The 24,973-nt window shown below is 41.6% G+C and overlaps 1 protein-coding gene across 1 annotated transcript in view; it reads right to left on the bottom strand.

Moving 5' to 3' along the window:
• The window catches only part of LOC109429628 (klarsicht protein), an 833,281-nt gene extending 811,991 nt beyond the window's left edge, over window positions 1–21,290 (bottom strand). The window contains exon 1 of the mRNA XM_029864114.2: window positions 20,563–21,290. The gene's annotated coding sequence lies outside the window, so the exon portion shown is untranslated. The remainder of the gene's footprint in view (window positions 1–20,562) is intronic.
• Between the last annotated feature and the right edge of the window lie 3,683 nt (window positions 21,291–24,973).

Raw genomic sequence — 24,973 nt, 5'->3', positions numbered from 1 at the left:
CAATTTCGGTCAACTCTGTATTGCTGAAATACGCACAAGTGCGCCGCCACAAAAGCCCAGAAGCAATTTTGAAGCGACATCACATCTCCAATATAGGTAGTTTTGTTGCTTCTGTTTGCGTTTTTCGGTCATTTCCTTTGCAACCATCCTCAAAGTTCAGAAACCACACCACACGTGTAAGCTTGAAGTGAATTATTGCGAAAACGTCAACACTTCACAAACACAATACGCGTCTCAGCCGCAGAAAAGTGCACACTCTTGCCTTTTTGTTATTACCTACTTCAATGTTTGCTCCACCGAAGCAGGTATCGAAGAGCCATCGGCACACCAATAACCGGCGTCCGAGTCAGCGCGTATGGAAAGGTTTGTCGGTGGTTTTTGTTGACCGAGGAGAGATAACACACAATCAGCGCAATAACACAAACCGGGTAACAGCCTGGTCGCGTTGCGTTCGTCGGCCACTGTGTCGATCGGTAGTCAGAGTACAACATTGCCCAGCCGCGCCGCCGTACATATATGGAGTGGAAATGGAAACGACTAGCTGCCTGCAGGCAGGCGGCGTCGGCGAATTCGAGTTCCACAAAGAGGAAGGCGCAAACCCGGGGAAGGACGGAAGTAAGCCAAAGGCCATAGTGTGGTAAAACAGAAAACCGAATTACTTCGGTCGGCGAGAGATAATTTCGAGCATACGTAGAGTGTAGACTAGTAGCACACTCTTCTCAATGGATAGTAGCTAGTGCTTCGCAGTTATTGAAGGCAACGCAAAAAAGCCGGCAAATTTGTTAGATCTTTTTTGGAGCATAACAGTCGACGATGGAGAAGCTTCAAATTGCGAATGTGCAAACAAATTACGCTTTGGAAAAAGCATTAATGAGAAGAAGAAATGAGAAGATTATATTATTGAGGAGTGCAAAGTCCTCGATATTCGGCAAGGATCCAAGTCACCGAACAACGTCAAACTGTGCGCATGCTCGGACGGACAGTTCAAACCAATTGCAACAAAGATAGAGCATCAATCATATCGAACGCAACCGGCCGGCAGGAGGCGGTTAACTATCATAATCATCCAATCTCGAATTGGATAATTTGTTTACATCATCATCGTCGTTCGTAGCAAAGCATCGTCGTTGAGGTGATTATTTGCTACCGCGGCGGCGGCGACCCCCTTCATTTGGCCATTTGGGTGTGTCGTTGTACTACTAGGAGATTAGATATGCGTGGTGTTCGTCATAGCGTCCAATTTTATAGCGACATCCGCCGCTTTGTGGTGGAAATTCGATTTAATTTAGCTAGCCGTGTTTATGGTGTGGTTACTTCCTACTCTCCGGTTAAACAAAAGCAAACAAAGTGCCCGTGAAATGATGGGGGTCTGTTTGAACAAATTATCTGCGGATTTGTTGGTCGATTGTTCGGGCGAGCTACGTTACGTGGAAGTGTTGATTGTTGCGTATTGATTTGACAAAATAATGATCGTTGCGTTGAAGAGATATATGAATTGAACAGAATAAATTGCTAAACTTGTTACAAAATTTACTCATATTATTTGAAGAATTTACCATGTCTGAATCATGCAGAGTTACGTTTGACGTTCCGGTTCATCTGCCGGGCACGTGAATCAACAACTTTTTATACGGGTAGGGAAATCCTAAATTCTTGACTTATAGTAACCTCTTCTTCTTCTTTTATGGCTCTACGTCCCAACTGGGACTTTGCCTACCTGTCTTCAACTTAGTGTTCTTTGAGCACTTCCACAGTTATTAATTGAAGGGCTTTCTTTGCCTGCCATTGCATGAATTTGTACATTGTGTGACAAGCACAATGATACACTATGCCCAGGGAGTCGAGATTTTTTTCCCGACCGGAACGGGAATCGAACCCGCCGTCTCCGGAATGGCGATCCGTACCCTTAACCACTGGGCTAGGCTAACTGGAGACCCCATTACAAATCATGTATTTGGCATCTCTGTAGAAATGCTTGGTTCCGTGATCCCACTCTTGGCACTTGCGGTACTGGGTAGGGTTCTGAAAATTATCCCCAGGCTTACGAAAATGTTGTCATGTCACCGGGCGTAAAACTAGCCTTGTACAAACATTCATTGTTTCAAAGTATTGAGACCACATTTGTTGAAGCGAACTAAATAAAATTTTAGAGACAAACCTTTATGAGAACTTTCAAAGTGAATTTTTATCACTTCGATTGGAGTAAATCCTGAAAGGAGCCAATGATTTACTGTGCATGTCGTAACGTAATCAAATCATATACTTTCACTTTCTTCATCCACGTCTGTTAGACAAAATTCTACCACGGATATCCAATTTTGTGCAACTGCATAATCCATCATCGTATCTACCCGTCGATGTATGTATTGCCATGTAACACGATGACCTCACCAAGCAATCACTTGTGCTTGCTGCTACCTAGGTAGGTATGATGTTGTTGCTCATTCTGGTCACACTTGGACAGTTCTGCGCGCCTACACAACGCAACGCCCCTGCCCTGTCCTAGCCAATCTCCGATCGATCGCAGCAAGCTTTCTGTGTAGGTATGGCGGTGTCCGATACCTGCCCTGTCTGATAACCGTCGCGCCGTCAGTGACGTAGCACTTGGTGGTGGATGACAATCGCGTTTTCCGATCGACACTGAAACAAAAACTGCGCTGGCATCAATTGAAACCTTTAATTTCGGCAATGAGGTCAAACTGACTTTTTCTCGCGATTGCAGGTTTCTTTTTTTCGCCACTATTTTCCGACGAGGGTATTTACATTTTGTTTTCTTCAAACAACGAACGTCGATGGCGCGATGGTGATGAGGATGATGACGAACGGTCTCTGGCAGTAGTAAAACAAAGATCCGCATCATTTTCGCGCACATTTGTTTTGATAAGAAATCATCATTTGTGTGTGCGCAATACAATTTCGGTGATTACGGACGCTTACGTTTGGCCATCAGCCGGCCAGCCGGGGTGTAGCGAATTTTTGCTTCAAATTTTATTTTCGCGTTTGCTAATTTGAAGCATGATTCGTGTAGCTGAGAGGGGGTGGTAAGTTAGGGGTGGGCGGTAATAATCAATCACTCGAGAGAGCGCTGATTTGAATTCCGCAAACAGAAAAAATGAAGGAAGAGATACCAGCTCGATACCGCAGATTCACCTTAATTAGGCCTTTGCGCGGTATCCTCGCTGTTTATGGCTTGGTTCAAAATGTGCGTGGATGTGTGAGTGTATTTTATATTTTCGACTAATTTGAGTCTTCCACTCTTGAAGTTCGTTGTCTATTCCATAATTAACTTGGAACAATCGCCCATTTGAATGGAAACTAGGCGGAATTAGGGTCGTAAAAATTGTGCCAATTTTTAAAACTCCCAGTAGATGTCAGCAGTTGCTTCTGGACTGGTTGAGCTCAACTGGTATAATTTGCGTTTAGATCAGAAAAATAACTCCAAAAGGGCTTCCAGAAGGTGGATTTTCAATTCCTGGAGGATTCCTAGAAGTAACCCTTGGAAGATTCCCTCCTACAGAATTTCCCAGAATGGATTCCCAAGAATTTCAAAAAGGAAGAATTTGGGAAAATCTCAGTAGAAAACTCTAGAAAAATGTCAAAGACAATAGGAGCTGATTTTTTGTATGGGTACATGATGAATTCTCCATTTCTGCAATGAAATTGAGTTGTATTTCCCATGTCTTGCCTGTTAAATAATCTCACCATACGAAAATTCTGCACATTACTACAAATCTAGTACTTCATCTTCACCAATCGTGCTCTATTATAGAAAGGGATCCAGCAGAAGCTCGCTGCGAAATATAAGAATGCAGTCATACATAATTTTTAGAAAGAATCCTTAGAGGAATTGCAAAAGAACCTTCAGAAGAAAGTCCTGTACGAATCCAAGAAAGATTTCCAGGAAGAATGCCGGAAGGAACTTTGAAGAAGCCCAGAAGAAACTTCTGGATGAAATTACAGAAAACTTTTAGAGGGACCCCAAGAAGAACTTTTGGGTTCCTCCAGAAGGAGCTTAGGCCAGACTTTCTGGAGGAACTAAAGAAAATCTTGGGAGAATTCATGTTCCAAAAAGAAACTTCTAAAGAAATCCTAAGGAGCTTCTGTTGATTTCGCAGGGGTCGGAAGCAGTGGAAACACTGTGCAGCTCTTAGATCTTAAGAACTAAGTTCCATAATAGTTTGGATGACTCTGAATAACCCAACGCTTATTGTTCTGTAAAAATATTAAATAAGTGAACATGGTTGGCTAGTTTGATTAGTCTGGACTATCCAAAAAGAACTGCGGAATAGTAAGTACAGTTTCAACAGGGTTTTAGAATATCACTGGATATGTGACGTTGCAGTTCATTGTAGCAGCAGCAGTTATCAAGGACCAAATTTCAGGACAGTTTGAACGACTCTGAATGCTCCAAAAAATATAATAATATAGGAGGTGAACCAGCCTGTTGCTGAAAGCCTCACTAATAAAGAAATAATAATAATAATAATAATAATAATAATAATAATAATAATAATAATAATAATAATAAAAACCGAATTCCAGGATAGTTTGGACTTTCCAGAATGTCGCAATAGTTTATAATGAAAGTCAGTTTTCTAGTAGGTCCGGTAATCATAGTAGTTGACTATGCAGCGTTACTCTGTGAAACGGATACGACTACTACGAATGCAGACCTGAAGTTCTGCTCTTCAGAGTAGTTTGAATGGCCTGTAATATCCCTAAAGAACTTAGGAAACTACTGTACAACAGTAGGTGTCAAGCAATAAACACCAGGACAGCCTGTAAAATAGATTTGGCTATTGCTACGAGAGTAGACCAGAAGTTCTGCTCTACGGGGTAGTTTGGTTAATCTGCAATATCCCAGATGGGTAATTGACAACAGTTGGATACGTTACGATACGGCTCCAGGATAGTTTGGACACTGGTTCAGTAATTTTACTTGATTATGTATGTTCTAAACTCCAAGCTAGTTTACCCTAATAATGTCAATGAGTGGCTCTGAGTTTTCAAGACATTCACGGATAACAGCATATTATTCAATTTGGTACTAAAAATAACAAAATTACTTATTCCTGTAGATTTGAGAAACTGCATTTCCGAACAGTTTGGAACACCTTGAACATCCCAAGATATGAACAACTTTCCATATTCATAAAGAAGGCTACTTATTGGTCTTCAGAATGTATGAGGATATCAATGATCAATCTTCAAATTACTCATATTTTTCCCTTATAGAGAGAGAAGGTTTGTAATAACTTCGCCGAAAACAGAGGTCACTTTTGTCGGGTGGGTGATTTTATATCCAAAGAGTTACAGAATTTTCATTACTAGTGCAACTCCCTTAGAGTCCCCAGTAGGAATTTGAAAAGGTGCATCTGGATTAACTCCAGAAGGAATTCCTGGAGACATGTTATACTCCTGGAAGTTTCGCGCGTGTCGGGGACTCTTTTAGGTAACTTCCATACTGCACATCGAATTCCAATAAATAACCAAGAGTTATAACCTAGAGATTTCCCAAAATAAAATTCTTGGAATAATCCCAAAAAGTACATCTTAGGGATACCTAAAAGCAGTTTTGGATGAACTCTAAGATCCAGCCCCAGATTATATATAAAAAATCCCATGAGATTTCTCGAAGATATACGTAAGAACTTGAAGCATTTGAAGGCACGACCAGTTCCTCACAATCGTGACTTGTTCTGTGACTTAGTTGGTTAAAGCACCGGACAAGCGATCCGGAGTCGTGGGTTCGAATCTTACCAAAACAAGTGGTACTTTTTTCACTATATTATGTGTAGTTCAGACATACTGGTCGACTGATATAGCCGGAGAAGGGCAATAAATTAATTGCTTCTCAAATGAAATGAGAATGATACTCCTAAAGAAATTCATGAATAAATTCCTGGAGAAATGTCAGAGCTCTTGGAGGAATTGTTGGTTGAACTTCCAATGGAAAATCTTGTATTGGTCCATTATTAGAACCCTATCAACATAACATCTAAACCAATTCATTGTAACGCTACAAAGTTGCATCCGAAGTCGATTGCCAAGGACTTTAAATGTACATCGCTCTATGTATATTTGGTCTTCAATAATTTGGGGGTCGATCGTCGAAAATTTGGCACTGCCCTGTACGCATGAAATCCCCACCAATTCGAACAAGGAGCCCCGAACAACGACGACGACGCGATGGCCACGCTCCATTACCCTCGCAACGACCGGCAGTACTCGGCCGGCACTTTGGCCACATTTAGGGGAAGCTTTTGTGGGTCGTTCGTCGGCCGCCACCACCACACACCGCTCGCACCAATTTGCTCTATGTACCCTGGGTGTGTTGTGCTTCTGTGTTTGCCGATTGTTCTCTCTCGTACCACACGCATTTAGAGTTATTCATTAGCGATAGATGGGGCGCGGGCTGATGGGAGGGCGGGTGTAGGTCGCGTGCAGACTTCGTCTTCTGTTGTGTGTTCCATTCAAAAGGTTATAGGCGTTTTGTGGTCGGAAGCTTTTTTTTCACGAGACGTACGTCATGCCCATTCATGCTAATTTTCGGCGTTTGATTGTATGTGCTGAACAGCGCAATTAAAAAATTGCGTTCCACGGTGGGCGCAGAAATAGGCTGATGATTTTTTATAAGGCATTCATCAGGTTTGGATGTATTTGTACGAACTTTATTCGATTTGGTTTAGTGAATAATTTAAACAAATCAAGCGAGCAATTACACTGGCCTTATAATACTTTTGGAAACATGCATGTTTCGCAACTAAGTGCGCCACCAAATAAGTTACGGAAAATAAGCCATTATAGCATATTAACAAAATTTTACTTTTAAATATTGTTGGCGAACGTTAGCTATTCTTTAAACAGATACATCACCTAACATGTAATGAAACATTATTAAGGCATGACAAGTAGCAAAAGTTGTGGTGATCACCCGGGTAAACAAGAATATTTAAATCATCAACACGAACAATTTTTCATGTCATAACTTGATGTGATTTTGATGTGTTGTTCAAAGAATTGATGAATATCACACGAATAACTCAATGTTATAAAAGATATCAATTTTTGTTCTTATCGAAATAACTGTAAATGCCTACATAAGGACGAAGTTAAAGTTCTTCTGAACCAAATGGAACACATGTGCCCATAGAGATGGTTCAAAGTTAGTGATATGTCATGTAGGGTCTGGGACCATTTGGGCAGGAGTACCTATTTTGGGCACTTGCTGCTATAACTCAGTCAATTTTGAACCGATTGACTTGATTTTTGAAACACGATCAGGAAGGCGCAGTATCTAGCTATGTCGAAAAATTCAAGTCAATCAGTTTGAAATTGACTGAGTTATAGCAGCAAGTGCCCAAAATAGATGCTTCTGCCGAAATGGTCCCAGACCCTACCTCTTTCTGAGCTGTGGAAACGAAGAACCTCATGCTCTTATTCTCCTGATATTCACAACAGTGAGCCACAGTCGATAGGGTTTAGTGGCATTCAAGTAAACAAATTTTACAATTATATATGATAATAATTGAAAATTACTTTTTAGTATTTAAAAAAGAACATAATAGTAATAGCTTTCTGAGGCTCTTAAAGCTAAGACATCATTCTCACAGCTCTTAAGTAAGACTACCCGCCTCGTTAGATTTTAGCCATGTAACTAACCAATGCTGCTGAAGCTGTGACAGAGCCTCAGATATAACTTTTCGGAGATATTTTTATTCAAGGTTTCAGCTATGACGAAAGTGTAATTTCGTAGACGAAACAGTATACATAGACGATGTATATCAAAATCATAATTTATAGTTTCTTTAAGGTGAATTTAGGCAAGATTCCAGGAAAATCTCCACGAGATTCCAGAGGGAATCTCCACGAGATTCCAGAGGGAATCTCCACAAGATTCCAGAGGGAATCTCCACAAGATTCCAGAGGGAATCTCCACAAGATTCCAGAGGGGATCTCCACGAGATTCCAGAGGGAATCTCCACTATATTTCAGAGGGAATCTCCACGAGATTCCAGAGGGAATCTCCACGAGATTCCAGAGGGAATCTCCACGAGATTCCAGAGGGAATCTCCACGAGATTCCAGAGGGAATCTCCACGAGATTCCAGAGGGAATCTCCACGAGATTCCAGAGGGAATCTCCACGAGATTCCAGAGGGAATCTCCACGAGATTCCAGAGGGAATCTCCACGAGATTCCAGAGGGAATCTCCACGAGATTCCAGAGGGAATCTCCACGAGATTCCAGAGGGAATCTCCACGAGATTCCAGAGGGAATCTCCACGAGATTCCAGAGGGAATCTCCACGAGATTCCAGAGGGAATCTCCACGAGATTCCAGAGGGGATCTCCACGAGATTCCAGAGGAAATCTCCACTAGATTCCAGTGGAAATCTCCACGAGATTCCAGAGGGAATCTCGACGAGATTCCAGAGGGAATCTCCACGAGATTCCAGAGGGAATCTCCACGAGATTCCAGAGGGAATCTCCACGAGATTCCAGAGGGAATCTCCACGAGATTCCAGAGGGAATCTCCACGAGATTCCAGAGGGAATCTCCACGAGATTCCAGAGGGAATCTCCACGAGATTCCAGAGGGAATCTCCACGAGATTCCAGAGGGAATCTCCACGAGATTCCAGAGGGAATCTCCACGAGATTCCAGAGGGAATCTCCACGAGATTCCAGAGGGAATCTCCACGAGATTCCAGAGGGAATCTCCACGAGATTCCAGAGGGAATCTCCACGAGATTCCAGAGGGAATCTCCACGAGATTCCAGAGGGAATCTCCACGAGATTCCAGAGGGAATCTCCACGAGATTCCAGAGGGAATCTCCACGAGATTCCAGACGGAATCTCCACGAGATTCCAGAGGGAATCTCCACGAGATTCCAGAGGGAATCTCCACGAGATTCCATAGGGAATCTCTAAGAGATTCCAGAGGGAATCTCCACGAGATTCCAGCGGGAATCTCCACGAGATTCCAGAGGGAATCTCCACGAGATTCCAGAGGGAACCTCCACGAGATTCCAGAGGGAATCTCCACGAAATTCCAGGAGGAATCTCCACGAGATTCCAGAGGGAATCTCCACGAGATTCCAGATGGTATCTCCACGAAATTCCAGATGGAATCTCCACGAGATTCCAGGAGGGAATCTCCACGAGATTCCAGGAGGGAATCTCCACGAGATTCCAGGAGGGAATCTCCACGAGATTCCAGGAAGGAATCTCCACGAGTTTCCTGGAGGGAATCTCCACGAGTTTCCTGGAGGGAATCTCCACGAGTTTCCTGGAGGGAATCTCCACGAGTTTCCTGGAGGGAATCTCCACGAGGTTTCAGGAGGAAATCTTCACGAGATTCCAGGAGGGAATCTCAAGGAAAATTCAGGAGGGAATCTCCACGAGATTCCATAGGGAATCTCCACGAGATTCCAGAGGAAATCTCCACGAGGTTCCAGTGAAAATCTTCACGAGATTTCTGGAAGAATCTCCACGAAATTTCACGGGGAATCTCCACGAGATTCCACGGGGAATCTCCTCGAGATTCCACGGGGAATCTCCACGAGATTCTGGGGAGAATCTCCACGAGGTTATGGGCGGAATCTCCACGTGGTTCTAGAGCGAATCTCCACGAGATTCCAGGGGGAACCTCCACTAGATTCCAGGAGGAATCACCACGAGATTCCAGGAGGAATCTCCACGAGATTCCAGGATGAATCTCCACGACATTTCAGGAGGAATCTCCACGAGATTCCTGGAGGAATATCCACGAGATTCCGGGGTTGAAAGCTCAGGTAAAATATTATCTCCTGGGAGCCCATTAAAAACACCACCCCCGGCGAAGACTGGCGCTTGAGCCTAGCTATTTAGCACTGTAGTTGGAGGAAATGCCAATCCAGAACCCGTAGCTTCCGGGAAGGTTAGCCCAGCTCCCTGGGTTAGTGGGTTGGTGTCAGGCCCTGTGAACCAGCCGTAAAAAAGACTAGCACCGGAAAATCAACAAGAGAAGAATGCAAACCGATACCAATGGCGACGACCACAGCGACGAAAAGGGACTTGCGATTGGAAGCTCGGTACGTGGAACTGCAGATCTCTCAACTTCATCGGGAGCACCCGCATTTCGTAGACGAAACAGTATACATAGACGGTGTATATCAAAATCATAATTTATAGTTTCTTTAAGGTGAATTTAGGCAATATTTTCTAAATTTTGATCCAGCATTTCAAAATTTAAATGTTAATATGTCAAATATATTGATTGATACTGTTGTATTAACCCACGAGCGATCGCGCTGTTGTATATTGTACAACATGTAGAAAAAATTTCGCTTTTTGTACTCAGCATTAGTGTGGTGATGACCGTCAACCGCGCGAGTTACGGAAGGTTAACTAAAAATAAAACTGTTCTGTGACTGTTCACCATTCGCGATTGACCCATGCCATTTTTGGCGGATTATGTCTATTTGCAGTCCACAAAAAATATTTCCCACCGGAGAACCGTCTGTCGATTCGCCGTAAAGGTATGCACGATGCGGTGGTACACATTCCATTCGCCGGCCTGCGGCACATGTGAACGTAGGTATCTTATCACTTCGATTCACGCTAGCCGCAGAGCCTCGCCGCTCTGCTGACAACGTCGTGTCGCCACGCAATCAGTCGGCAGCCGTACACACGACACGGACCCCAGCTGAATAAATATGTGCACGTTGATGGTACATATCCTTCCAAATGAGGAGAGTTCGGTATATTTTCCTTCATCGGTGCCAATGGATTTCTGATCGTGACCTGCCGGGTCCGGAGCCGGCCGGGTAGCCCGGCTTATTTGCAAACCAAAAGTTTTGTTTTGCTACTGCCGCCAGTGGGTAAACTTTCCAAATCCTTCCCGAAGTGCTAATTTGAGAAGGATTATGAGCTTGGTGTCATGCCATGAAGGAATTCGAATTCGATCACGCTATGCCTCAAAGTTGATTGCGAAAAATCTACTACAGAGCAAGCGTTCAAACTTATTGTGAAAAATACAATCCATATTTTTGTTTATGACTCTTGAACTAACAATATTTTAGTTCTTAGAGAAACTGCTTAGCCACGTAAAGCAAATAAAGCAAAGAAATCACGTAGTTCTGTAATAGGTAATTATTTAGTTCCACTTTTGCTTTTTCCATGTTCAATAACATTCACTACTTGGTATACTTTTTGGTGAAATTAGAACAGCTGGACTGTTTTGGTATTTATTGTAACCGATCTAATGTTTTCGCGTGTAAAGATACGTCATTTGTGTAAAATTCAACTCAAAAGTGTTGGAAGGCATACACAACGTAGTTCCATGTAACGGAAACATTGTTCGTCCGGTCTTTTTTTTTTTTTATCTGTATTAACGAGATTTTTAGCCCTGGGCTAGTTCATCTCGGGACCCACGCTTTACTTCCCTTCCGAAGGAAGAACTCACATTTTTGTGAGCTTGTCGGGAGTGGGATTCGATCCCAGGTCCTCGGCGTGATAGTCAAGTGTTCTAACCATCCAACCAGATCTGCTCCACTGTTCGTCCGGTTGCAAATTGCAGCACATGTAATATCCGTCGTTTAAGAAACTTTGGGTATTATCGACTGGTTTGTTCTCTTCGTCTTGAGGGTTTTATCGGCCAAATTGCCTGAAACATCCCGATCAACCAGTGAGAGGTTTTCGATATCGATCGATATCGATTTGTATTGAATCGAGGGCGATCGCTATCGTCAGATAAAGCACTAGAAAGGAAATCCGAATCTGGTTGATACGGATTGTCACGCAGAAATGACGCTTGTTCAAAACAATAAAACGCATAATTGATTTACAAACGGAGAATTTATTTATTCCAAAGTTATATTTCTTTGTTCTTACTTAGAGTTTATCGATAAAAACAATCCATTATCATCATTTCACGTTAGAAATTTCATTTGTTTCTACAAAATGAAGTTCACAATCCTCCTATAATTTTCAAACTTGAGTGATTGTTTTTGGGATATACAAATGTGTTAGCAAATAGCATAATGTTGTTGATTGAGCATCGAATAACTTATGAAAATAGCGCATTTTCTTACATATTGAGAGACTCATGAAGTTAAATTCCAAATATCTCGGCAACGGTTACTTTCAGAAAGGTTATTACAGTAGACGTTCGGTCAGTGCAAGCGGTTTTATTTCAATGCTATTTAACTGCAAGTCCGGTGTGTGCAACGAATTTGCAGTTATCGCACCGCCAAATGTCAAAATGGAGCACCATGTTAGCTAAAATGAACATACGGATGAAGTTCACGTTCATTTTACGTCAGTTGATGGTATGTTGATACTGTCAGGCGTTCCAGTTATCGGATTTTTGTTCGCTAAGTGAAACGTAAACATGTTGCAGTTGTCGAACGTCTACTGTATCTTTGACATCCTACCAAAATTTGAAAACGGTCTGATAAAAAGTTCCAAACCTTTTTCACGTTGTTTACCCGACAATCTATCGCGTAAGAAAACAAAACTTAGGTTAACCGAGAAGAAAGAAAAGCTAATGATCTGATAAAGGGGAAGTTTGTCAATGTTTACTTGTTTTGTTTCACATCAGACAAGACATTGTTGTGTAACAAAACTTACCCAACATCGTCTAGAAAATACTGTGCTGTTGCGTCAACAGGTTCTTCACCACAGCTTCCAGCAGAAAGAATGTTCTTTAAAACGCTACAAAGCGCTGCAACAGTACCAAAACGTATTCTTTGAAAGCAGCTGTTTTGTTGGTGAGGATTCTTATTCGATTGGCACATCATCCGGGAACTATTCCGGTTTTGGATTAGAGTGCAACAAAAGAACCCAAAAAAATAGAAAAAGATAGCTGTGAAGTATTTGATTTCCAGCTCCAGCTTAGAGTTAGTATTGACAATAATGTTTACATTCGACAAGCCATCGTGATATCCCAACAGTTTTTTTTATTACACCTTCCAGCTATAATGATATCGCATAACGACAATAGCCTCAAAGCACTGCTGATTTGGGAAGAATTTGGCAGATTATAACTAAATGTTAACAAGTTGTTCTATTGCATTTTTTTTTCAACAAATAGGGTATCGCGCCACTTGGGCGGTGGCTTCTATATTCGTCTGTTTTCCACTATAACTCAGTCAATTTTGAACCAATTGACTAAAAATGTTGTACACGTGTAGATACTATACCTATCTCACCACATTCCAAAAGTTGTGTCAATTGGTTCAAATTTGATTGAGTTATAGTGGAAAACAGACGAATATAGAAGCCACCGCCCAAGTGGCGCGATTCCCTATGACGTCATCCCCAAATTACGCGTCGGCCAAGGGAGATATAAGTTTTGTTTTATGGCTTTTGCCTCGAGTGGTCAATGTTACAAACTGATCAAACTATTTCGCGTCAATACAAAAAATCCAACAAATTTTGGAATTATTTTGTTAAAAAAATGTCGCAAAAACTACAATAAGTGTTTCAGACTCTAGTTTAATTTAAAAACACTTCACTAATACTTTACTTTTGCAAAAGAAAATAAAAAATGAATAACTCTTTTAAAGAAAAACTGCTCGACTGCACTTGACACTGAAGAAGTCTGTAAGTCACAGACGAAATAGGCCTATCTGTCCGAAGATAAGCACAGTAGTAGAATTAAAAGGAATTTGCTCGTCCTTTCTAGTTTTTCTTTAAAAGAGTTATTCATTTTTTATTTTCTTTTGCAAAAGTAAAGTATTAGTGAAGTGTTTTTAAATTAAACTAGAGTCTGAAGTAACAAGTTCTACTAAAAGCTCTAAAGTAATAGTAAAGTACAATAAGTGTGTTATGAAATTTTGTTATAAGCAATTATTTTAATATGCATAATGTAACAAATGCTGTTATATATCTGTTTGAAAAAATAAGACAAGTTTTGTTATAGTTTTGTTTTTAAAATAATAACAAATTTTGGTACAATTTTGTTATGGTTATTCACATATACGAATCCTTACAACAAAATTATATCAAATTGTGTTATTTCTAACAACGGTTGTAATAATTTTGTTATAATCTTGTTAGGAGCTTCTGGTCGGGTAACCGAGAAGTTCCGAAAAGTAAAATATACAGTCTAATTCATGTAGTTAATGTACATAGACTCATTTTAACTTGGCGCACATTTTTTTGAAAATTTGGACAGTATCTTTGAAAAAAAAATAAACTCAAATATCACTAGTAGATAGCTAACATGATGTAGATATTCAATGGCAGATGAATGTAGTTTGTTATAAAACGGTGAAATGACCTTTTCTATTGCTGGTCTCGAGTTATGAATTCGTCCGTAACTGCTACTGTGGTAAAAATTCCAATATGTATGACAGCTTGTTTCAACAGCATTGTAGAAAGATTGATCACTACCGTCAATACAGCAACAGATCTTTACTGACTATACTGAGACCTGACCTGCACGTACAAATGAAGGAAGTGAAGTTTACTTCACCAAGATCACGCAAAAACTAGGTTCGAATCGATCGATCGGTGGCATACTATCTCATCATCGTCCAATAACAGCGCAACACGGCTTCTCTACTCTATGAACTTTAAACTTCTTCCCCATCGTCCAAATAGTCATTAAGTTACGCGGAAATCACCAGGTTGGTGGGACGCCACAAGAAGCTCGATTTCAATTAGCGAAGCGAGACCGACCGGGCGCATCGGGGGGCGCGATTCCATTATTGAGGAACCGAAAAAATTCAAACCAGTCATCGCCGTCGAGGCAACAAATTGAATTTGAATTTTTCCCGCAGGGCTCAACCGACACGACAAACCCTGATGGGTGGGTACAAAAGGGCTACCGAGGTTGGACCACTCCGAAAAAAAAACACCATTCATTTGGGTGGAGGACCGTGCAAAAAGCAGGTTACTACACTACGGCAGTAAACTTTCTCCTGTCTCTCACGACGTCCAAACGGTGTCCAAACAGAAGCGAACTGAACACACGATGACTTCATTTATTTTCCCTGAAAGGGAAACCCTTTTGGACCGGAAGCAACCTGCTGATCATAACCTTCAAACTGGGCAACGTGATGAATGCGCGGACCAAAACAGACTGAACACCAATACAAACTACCTAACAGTAAAAAAACAACAAGGGGTGATTGAACAAGAGCGTCGAAGATATGTGTTCATGGTGGATCAGTAACTATTTACCATTGTTGAACATCGAAAACAATTGTTAAACAGAACAAAATGAGCAAATTTAACAATTTCACAGTTTCAATTTTTCTTAGAAATAATACATGAAATTAGAATCACAGGTAGATAATATTATCTAAGATATTATCTAAGAATCAAATGGATTTAATTGCTGTAAAATGTTATGTGGTTTTGCACATAAAACACAATGAGAAAATGATGAAGAATCTAAGTGAAAATTTCTTCAAGTCTATGAAACACAGCAGCGAACGACAATCTTCAAATGTGTAGTCTTCGTCACAATGCAATTTCACGCCGTAAGTGCGTTTGCGCACTGATTTATGTGTTTGCATTGAACGTAAACACCGGAGTAGAAATGTTTACAAATACCCATCATCATCTGGCACTCGATCAATATGCCGCTTTCTCAAGGTTACACCTTCTTGAGGAGGATGCTGCAGCGTACACATACATGCATAACCATCTCATAGAATCAGCTGATGAGGAAGGGCGCATGCGTTCCAATAGGAAGCATGGAAAAGGGCTCGCCCTAGCAAACCGGCATCCTGACGACAGATCCTGTGTGCACGCACAGTGGGACAAATCATGACAAATGTGGTCAAAATTTTGATTCTAACCTCGTGGGGGAATCTCCACGAGATTTCAGGAGGAATCTCCATGAGATTCCAGGGGAAATCTCCACGAGATTCCAGGGGGAATCACAACGAGATTCCAGGGGGAATCACAACGAGATTCCAGGGGGAATCTCCGCAAGATACGGGGAATCCACGAGATTTCAAGGGGAATCTCCACGAGATTCCAGAGGGCATCTCCACGAGATTCCAAAGGAAATCTGCACGAGATTCCAAAGGGAGAAGGAATCTCCACAAGATTCCAGAGGGAATCTCTACAAGATCTCCACAAGATTCCAGAAGGAATCTCCACGTGATTCCAGAGAGCATATCCACGAGATTCCGTAGGCAATCTCCACGAGATTCCGGAGAGAATCTCCACGAGATTCCGGAGGCAATCTCCACGAGATTCCGGAGGCAATCTCCACGAGATTCCGGAGGCAATCTCCCCGAGATTCCGGAGGCCATCTCCACGAGATTCCGGGGGGAACCTCCTCGAGATTCCGGGGGGAACCTCCTCGAGATTCTAGGGGAAATCTCCTCGAGATTCCAGGGGGAATCTCCTCGAGATTCCAGGGAGAATCTCCAGAAGATTCCAGGAGGAATCTCCAAGAGATTCCAGAGGGAATCTCCAGAAGATTCCAGGAGGAATCTCCACGAGATTCCAGAGGGAATCTCCAAGAGATTCCAGGGGGAATCTCCAAGAGATTCCAGGGGAAATCTCCAAGAGATTCCAGGGGAAATCTCCAAGAGATTCCAGGGGAAATCTCCAAGAGATTCCAGGGGAAATCTCCAAGAGATTCCAGGGGAAATCTCCAAGAGATTCCAGGGGGAATCTCCAAGAGATTCCAGGGGGAATCTCCAAGAGATTCCAGGGGGAATCTCCAAGAGATTCCAGGGGGAATCTCCAAGAGATTCCAGGGGGAATCTCCAAGAGATTCCAGGAGGAATCTCCAAGAGATTCCAGGGGGAATCTCCAAGAGATTCCAGGGGGAATCTCCAAGAGATTCCAGGGGGAATCTCCAAGAGATTCCAGGGGGAATCTCCAAGAGATTCCAGGGGGAATCTCCAAGAGATTCCAGGGGAAATCTCCAAGAGATTCCAGGGGAAATCTCCAAGAGATTCCAGGGGAAATCTCCAAGAGATTCCAGGGGAAATCTCCAAGAGATTCCAGGGGAAATCTCCAAGAGATTCCAGGGGGAATCTCCAAGAGTTTCCAGGGGGAATCTCCAAGAGATTCCAGAGGGAATCTCCAAGAGATTCCAGAGGGAATCTCCAAGAGATTCCAGGGGGAATCTCCAAGAGATTCCAGGGGGAATCTCCAAGAGATTCCAGGGGGAATCTCCAAGAGATTCCAGGGGGAATCTCCACGAGATTCCAGGGGGAATCTCCACGAGATTCCAGGGGGAATCTCCACGAGATTCCAGGGGGAATCTCCACGAGATTCCAGGGGGAATCTCCACGAGATTCCAGGGGGAATCTCCTCGAGATTCCAGGGGGAATCTCCTCGAGATTCCAGGGGGAATCTCCTCGAGATTCCAGGGGGAATCTCCTCGAGATTCCAGGGGGAATCTCCTCGAGATTCCAGGGGGAATCTCCTCGAGATTCCAGGGGGAATCTCCTCGAGATTCCAGGGGGAATCTCCTCGAGATTCCAGGGGGAATCTCCTCGAGATTCCAGGGGGAATCTCCTCGAGATTCCAGGGGGAATCTCCTCGAGATTCCAGGGGGAATCTCCTCGAGATTCCAGGGGGAATCTCCTCGAGATTCCAGGGGGAATCTCCTCGAGATTCCAGGGGGAATCTCCTCGAGATTCCAGAGGGAATCTACACGAGATTCCGGAGGGAATCTACACGAGATTCCAGAGACAATCTACATGAGATTCCAGAGGGAATCTACACGAAATTCCAGAGGAAATCATTTCGAGATTCCAGAGGGAATCATCACCAGATTCCAGAGGGAATCTCCACGAGATTTCAGGGAGAATCTCCACGAGATTCCAGGGAGCATCTCCACGAGATTTCAGGGGGAATCTCCACGAGATTCCAGGGAAAATCTCTACGAGCAGAGGGAATCACGACGAGATTTCAAGAAGAACCTTCACAAGATTCCAGGAGGAATTTCCACGAAATTCCAGGGGTAATCTCCACGAAATTCAAGGGGAATCTCCACGAAATTCCAGGGGGAATCTCCACGAGACTCCAGAAGAATCTCCACGAGATTCCAGGAAAAATCTCCACGAGATTGCAGGGTAAATCTCTACGAGATTTCAAGGTGAACCTTTCACAAGATTCCAGGAGGAATTTCCACGAGATTCCAGGGGAAATATTCACGAGATTCCAAGGGCAATCTCCACGAGATTCCAGGGGGAATCTCCACGAGATCCCAGGGAGAATCTCCACGAGATTCCAGGGGGAATCTCCACGAGATTCCAGGGGAATCTCCACGAGATTCTAGGGTATCTCCACGAGATTCCAGAGGAAATCTCCACGAGATTCCAAAGGGGAATCCCCACGACATTTCTGGGGAAATCTTTACAAGATTCCAGGAGAATCTCCACGAGATTTCAGGAGAAATCTTAACGAGAATCCAGTAGAAATCTCCGTGAGATTTTAGAAGAAAATCTCCACGAGGTTTACATAATATACTATGTATTTGATCTAGCAGTTTCTATCAACGCAATCAAAATTATTTTCATTTTTTTTTTTGTTTTAATACAGTTTTGTTTTGGGTATCTCCGTCTTCCAAAAAAAAAGTGATCCCTCCTCCTTCTGCTCTCGCCAATCACAAATTGCGTAACATTTTGGCACCAGCCAGCAGCGGACAAGAAACCGCATCCAATTGCCCAGTGAAGCAGCCAGAAGAAAATTCGGCACCTCGTCGAGCACTGCCAGGCCAGGCCAGGCATTGTTGTGTACACATTGCGAACAATTTATAAAGCGCTGTTTGTACGCGCGATTTACGGGGCCAATCGCCCCGCTCGCAACACACGTCGATATCGACGGTAATTGAAAATAGGTCTTCACTCTTCAGCAGACGCTGATTCACAGGCGTACCTAGTCGACCGAACTGTGTGTGTTGGTGTTCAGGCTTCTTGTGCTCTCAAAATTCCTGTGTTACAATCATCGGCGCACATTCAGTCATTCATTGCCATATTAAAAATGAAGCTGCGTTCGAGCTCCGTATATTTGAGGGAGGAAGCGCCACTGCGAAACCAGAAAAAAAAACCCAAACCAAATCGATTGCACATGCGGTGACGATCTTACGCAGTAGTGGCTTAGCAGCGCACATCTGTGAGCAAATTTTATGTGTAGGCAGATGTAGTTTGCACTTCTTTTGGCGCTAGTGTCGGGTCGCATAGTAGCAGAAGGCTGTAAAATCGATAAAACTACAGATATCGAACATATTCAACGTCAATTACTTTATATTCAGATTCACACTTAGTTTCCAAAAGTTTAACACATAGAATTTTGAACATAAATTTAAAAATTAGAATCTGTTTAATGCTTGTTTAAATTTGTTATACCTATGGTAGATTCAAGCTCAAAACAATAATTAACTGGGATAACTCGTTAGGAATCTCTTGTTGAATTGCTGAAGCAATCCGTGACGTATTTTTAGAAAAATGGTAGTAGGAATTCCTCAAGAACACTCTGTAGCAATTATTGTAGGAATGCTTCAAGATTCTGTGTTACGAAACTGCAATATATACCTATTTAGTAGAAATTAACAAGATTTAAAGATAAGGTTAACAAGATTTGAGTACTCAGCAATCAGACAAAATAATCATATCGTTGTTAGACACTGTTTAACTACAAAATATATCTAGTAATTGGTTGCTTTAATATTATTATTATTGTAATTATACGTATTTTTATTTAATGGTTTTCCAGATTTCTTCCGTTTTGCTTGACCATAAAATAATGAGTATATGCTGTTATGATCTTTCACTGTAAAATAATTGTATGAGATGTGAACCATGAATTGAGATTATTCAGAAAGTCAACTTTTTTTGTTTTTGCCATACAAACCGCTCTTCGCCGATTTTCTCTTATACTCCATTATTGGGGGAAACCAGGCTTCCGCAGGCTCCACTATCCCGTTTTCCGACCCATCCAGAGCCAACAGAGCCACAAAATTATTATTATTCTTTACTCCGCTGACTGAGATCTACACACGTACTCCGTAACCGCACACGGGACCAAAAGGCACTTATACACTCGCACACTACTGTGTGGCACTTCTTTTTCTTCTCTCCGCGCGGCCCGACCAACAAAACTAAAGGCCATTGTGTGTTTCTCCTTCTTCTGCATCACCACAGCCACCACCGTCAGTGATGTGGTTCCTGGTTGCGCGGAGCTGTTGTTATTCTTCTTCGGTTTCAATTTCGAAACAAGTAACAAAACAGAAACGCAACGACACACAAACACTTAAGCCCCCCTCCGAGGATGGATTAAATCTACAGTCTACAGAAGACTAAAGAAAGAATATTCTAACTTGGAATCAGCACACCGAATCAGCGAAACTGCACGCAGTAACCCATGACATCGTAGGTAGCGGGTCGCTGCTGATTGCAGATACGCTAGCAGTAACCGGTCAAGGTTAACTTTGATTCCGTTGCATCACAATGGCGCTCTGTTATAATTGATTACGGTGACTTAGACTAATCCGCACAACCACACAAGACCCCAATTTAGATGTGGAAGATTGCTGTTTGCCCATCATAACAAAAAATATATGATAATAACTAAAAGATATAGAAATTTGCCCGTCATTACATTCAATTGCTGATTGCTGCTGGTCGATGATTATCGCGCTGATGAACGCAGCTGTTGTAGTAGTTATTGTAGTTGTCGGTTGAAGATTCTTCGCCACTCTCCGCAGGAGACCTTCGCAACTCGAAGCTGGAATTCTTCACACAAGATAGCGAACTCGCGCAAGACGAAAGCGGAAGGCAAGATTTAAGAATGTTTTGCACTGCCTGCCTACTACGATTAACGCACACTCGCCCGTCTGCACACCAACACTTCGCACAGGCTACTCTTCGGAACGGAAACTCTGACTCTTCACTATTATTCTTCAGATGTGTACATAACTCAGAGCCTACTCTTCACGAACAAGAGCACAATAATCGTTCCACCTTTGAACACACACTTCTCTTCCAGTGATCCAACTCGTATAACCTCCAAGAACTGGACAGATTCTGTATAGATTCTTCACCTGTTTTCACACTAATCCCCCAATTTTCGTCACTAAAATGTTGCAAATCACGAATGTAAAGCACTTCCAAACCTAATTGTTCTCCAGTTCACTAAAATCACACGCGACACGACGACAAAACCAATCCAAAAACCGTAAAAAATGCACCGCGTACGCGTTTCTTCCAATAATCTAGAAGGCGACGACGACGACGAGACAGTAATCGGTATGAGTCCAACGCTTGCTCCGCGATATTCCTCTGCTGCTGACCGTCTTCCACAACTCACAACTCAACACTAATCGGAGCAGGCGACAGACAGAAGAGCCGACGACGGCGGACGAAAGCATGCTAGCAAGCAAGCAGCCAGCACCCACACATGCACTTGCCGTCCACTCGACGAACGGAGCAGCGAGCCGACTGGAGCACAATCCGTTCCGTACGCGCGTGTGGTAATGTGTGTGTATGGGATGCATGCAAGATAATTTTTGACGAAAGGCCGAAGTGATGGACGTTGGGGTGGCTCCAAAATAGTTTAAACTGCAGCTTTACCACAAAGGGAACGTTCGCAAATTACGTCCATCATTTGGGGGAGGGGGGGTCTAAGAAAGTGTGTCAGTACGTGTATTAGGTATAGGGAAATAGCGTGACAGAGGGGGGAGGGGGGTCTAGAAATCCCGAAAAACGATGGACGTAATAAATGAATCTTCCCCAAAGGCTGAAAGTCTCTTGAATAAAGCGAATCAATCAATTCCGCTATTATCTCCGGAATTCCTAGATTCCTTCAAAATTCTTTCCGAAAGTTCGCCAGAAATTAATTCCGAGATTTCTCTAGCAATTAAATTCAAAAGCTGACGAGATTGTTCAATGTCTGAATCGTTAATATTGCGGCCACGTAACGCCAAAGACCTTGAAACATATTCCTTGGCAACCGCGGCATGCAGTGCCCTATATTTCATTTTGGATAATATTCCTACGTAGTTCCTTGCCTACCCTGATAAAAAATATCATAAAAATACGATAAATTTTATTGTTACAACACCATTTTTTCGAAAAATATTCACCATTAAACGTATTGTAATTTACACGGCACACTCACCATCACCCCTATTGTACTATACCATTCGGCGAATGGTAAATGGCACTTTTACAATAAAAAATGGTGGTCGTTATGTATCTTAACCATAAAATTTTGAGAAAATTTTCATACACTTTTTCGCGAAAAACAATAGAATGTATTGTGTTTTTATGAGACATTTTTAGGGCAATTTTCAAAAAAAAACAATATATCTTAATGTTTTTTCATTGTTCTTACAATACAGATACAATTAATTGAATGGCGTCAAATGAATCGTTGTTACAATAAAAGTACAATAATATTTGTTGTAATTTGTAAGCAGTTTTCGCTTTTGAAAATCTATAGAATTTATATTTCCCGCTAACATTTATATCCAGCATTTACGAGCACTAACGATCGCCAGAATGATATGCACATTTTATGATAAGAATCAAGCACTCTGATGTCTGTCTGGTATGTATTGCTTGGCAGCTGGTGACAAGATCTATCTTCAATCTTTTCAAATTACTGCACAATATCACAAGTCGGACCTCAGGTCGTATAATCCATACCATAAATCGTTCACAATTCAATCCATTAGTATCTGTAAATGCTGGAGAAAAATGTTACCGAGAAATATGAATAAAAGAATTCGACACTGATTTTTCATTTGGGCCTAACTGACATTTTCGAGTTCTCTTCATCGATCCTCTCTTTGTGCTATCACAGAATGAGTATTGAGTTTTCCAAAGATTTTTTGGTTGAAATGCAAAGAAAACGACTACATGTTGCTATAGAAACAAAAAGAATAATGATTTTGTTTATGTTGATCAAGTTATTAGCGAAAGAGAGAGTCGACGAAGAGAAATCGATCGAGTCAGTTAGGCCCTTATGAAAAATCATTGTCGAATTATTCTTTGGTTTTTCAAAGGCGTTTTCTATAAGTACTTCCTCTGTTATTCATTGAGAGCGTCCTTTGCCAACACGGCATGACGTCTGTCAGTCGTTGAAGTTTTAGCAAATAACATTCGATAACCGAAACATCTACTGTACTCAAATTTAAAACGAAAACTATAAAAAAAATATGTCAAGTGATTTTGTAATTGATTATACAAACATGATCGAAGCAACAATAATATTTATTGTTATTTATTTGTTACGAATTGTTTTTAAGTGTAATTGAGAAATAAACTCTTTTTTAATAAAAAGTCCATGGGAACTTTGCAGGCACTTTTGCAACTATGTGAAAACAACTTAAATTAATTTTTACTGATAGTAACTTTAAATTAAATAGAACTATTGAAAAACAATCGAATCAATTAGTCACTAATAAAGCTAATGTTCACTTATTGTACGAACTATATGGGCTTGATTTCTATTGTAAAAAGTAACAATATATCTACTGTGTGTTTTATTGTGAACAATTAAACCAGTCATATGTTAATAATATTTACCATGTAATGAATGGTCATTTTTTATCCGGGTAAAGCTTTTCAAACAATTTCAATTTCTCTGGAAATTTTCAAAAGAGCTCAATAGGGCCAGAGTTCGGTGTGAAAGCGTTGTTTGCAAAACTTCTTTGAATTTTCCAAAAAGTGCAACCATACTTGCATCTTGCCACTTTAATTTGAAGAAGAGAGAGTCGATGGAGAGAACTCGCTCATGTTACTTTCGCCCTTATTTAAAAACAATCTAGATCTTTCGAGTACATTATGATGTCTGTTGTGTGTATTATAATAGGGCACTGCATGAAGTTCTCACCTTCTCTTTCACTCTTACAGAAATTATGTAAACAACAAGGCCAAGAAACGTCAAAGTCCCATACAAAATCAAAACAATGCAGTGCCCTATAGGGGGATTCACTAAATGACCCCCTCAACAGCGTAAAGTGATTAAACTTATTAAACGTCGCGATCACCAAGGCTATCTTTGATTATTTCATTCGCAAAATCATGAAACATTTCAGGCCAAACATTTCAATAGGTCCTATTTGCATTTGCATTTACTTACTTTCTCTTTCAATTATTGCATTGTAATGTTACACTTTTCAACTATTTTTGCAGTACAAATCAAAAGACGATTGTTTTGACCATCGTTCAATGCAGAAAATCATGACTTACGCAGAAATTTAATCTGTTTAGTGAGTACCCCTAATGTTTTATTTTGACTTTTTCAAACGCCACCCTAGCAAAAATGGATTCATTCGGCCAATCCCGACTTGTGTATATGTTTGGTCTCACAGTGTTTGTCTTGTCTTGGTTCTGTGCCTGGCCTGCGGCAAAGTATCTTAATACAGGTACATATTTATATACTTTGGGCCTGCGGAGCTGCTTCGTTGCTTTTCACGATGCACAGAGAAAAATTTCTACTCAGTGGCTGAGTTGGCCTTACTCAGAAATCGAAAAATCCTTTGTTTTCTTACTCAGTTTCCGTTAAAAGTGGGACAACCCATTGCCAATGGGTTGTCCCACTTTTAGCCGAAACTGAGTAAGAAAACAAAGGAATTTTCGATTTCTGAGTAAGACCAACTCAGCCACTGAGTAGAAATTTTTCTCGGTGTGGTGCAAATTTAGCATGGAGAAGACAAAACCACTACTACCATCAAAATTGCATGCGTGTTGCATATCAAGTGCAACTTAACGAAACTATGGATGAATGATGGCAAAAGATGAATGAAAGCTAGTGGTTCTCGTTGTAGCAGGTGGCGGCGCTGCGGTTGATTGTTCGTTAAGTTCAGGGATGTATTCATAGGAATGATGGGAGATAAAAGTTGCTACAGTAGTTGCGCTTTGAAATTAAAAAAAAGGCACTAGACTTCGCCACTCCATACAAACTCTATTTTATATGTATGAAAGGACGAAGATTAGAGCAGAATTGGCTTCTTTAGCGGTGTTAAGATAATTACATATTCTGAATCTGCATTCAAACTGAAAAT

The sequence above is a fragment of the Aedes albopictus genome, chromosome 2, assembly GCF_035046485.1.
Source record: "Aedes albopictus strain Foshan chromosome 2, AalbF5, whole genome shotgun sequence".
Classification (NCBI taxonomy): Eukaryota; Metazoa; Arthropoda; class Insecta; order Diptera; family Culicidae; genus Aedes; species Aedes albopictus.
Note: the sequence above shows the minus strand (reverse complement) of the source record. Positions and strands in the feature narration are given on the sequence as shown.